Source organism: Penaeus monodon, chromosome 31, assembly GCF_015228065.2.
Source record: "Penaeus monodon isolate SGIC_2016 chromosome 31, NSTDA_Pmon_1, whole genome shotgun sequence".
Taxonomy (NCBI): Eukaryota; Metazoa; Arthropoda; class Malacostraca; order Decapoda; family Penaeidae; genus Penaeus; species Penaeus monodon.
In genome coordinates this window covers 18,697,387-18,698,213 of record NC_051416.1, presented here as the reverse complement: position 1 = coordinate 18,698,213, position 827 = coordinate 18,697,387, and the positions used below count along the sequence as shown (strand labels likewise).

Sequence of the window (827 nt, the reverse complement as noted above, 5' to 3'; positions counted from 1 at the left end):
CACGAAATACCAATAATTCTCATACTTTTCGTAAGGAGCCTGGAGATCGGATGCACGATTGTATATTGATACAAGTATCGAAGGATTTAAGGATATAGTTATCAATAATTCTCTCACTTTGTCAGTTGCTGGCCTGTCGCGAGGACTCAGATCCCTAGAAGACTTCTTTCACACTCCATCCATTCACACAAGGAATAAAACCTCATCCAGCGTTGCCATCGTCGTCAGAGACCGAGCCATGTCGGGAGTGAAAAGGGATAATAGATAACCTCGATACGCATCTTCACCTCGAATAAAAGTGGACATCTGTTGGAACAGAGAGAGTGGAAGTGAAAAAAAAAATGGTGCCACGAGCAAAAAGGATGCTTCTTAATGTACCAAAGATGATACATAGGATACTTCGTAAGTACCAGAGATACTGCTGTGAACAGAACCCGTAAAGTAATATAGCAAAAGCTGCGAATGATAATGAATGAGCCAATCGTTCCCAAACTCTTTTCAGCGATGGTTCCGCGTTACCCCTTTATGTGTTGATTGGGAGCGTAAAGAGGGTTCGATGTTGATGTAGACGATTTTTATATTACACACATTAATGAAAAACAAAGATAGAACGACAGGATGAAACGTGTTGCAGTTCAGACAGTTATACTTCTGAGGCTATAGTTTGCGGCCGGCTTGTTGTATTCAGAGGCCGCGAAGTGAAGTGACCTACTGCAATCCAAGGTCAAGAGAACACAAGGTTAGTCCACCCGCGGGTGAGGATCTCAGCTGCAGTGTGGGTAGAGACGTCAAATATTTCATTAGCGTAAAGGCAATTTGGTTTTAAC

At 42.6% G+C, this 827-nt stretch overlaps 1 long non-coding RNA gene across 1 annotated transcript in view; it reads left to right on the top strand.

The window, feature by feature from the left end:
- The first annotated feature begins 121 nt into the window (after nucleotides 1-121).
- The window catches only part of LOC119592847, a 3,294-nt gene continuing 2,588 nt past the window's right edge, over nucleotides 122-827 (top strand). The window contains exon 1 of the long non-coding RNA XR_005230481.1: nucleotides 122-402. This is a non-coding gene — a long non-coding RNA (uncharacterized LOC119592847). The remainder of the gene's footprint in view (nucleotides 403-827) is intronic.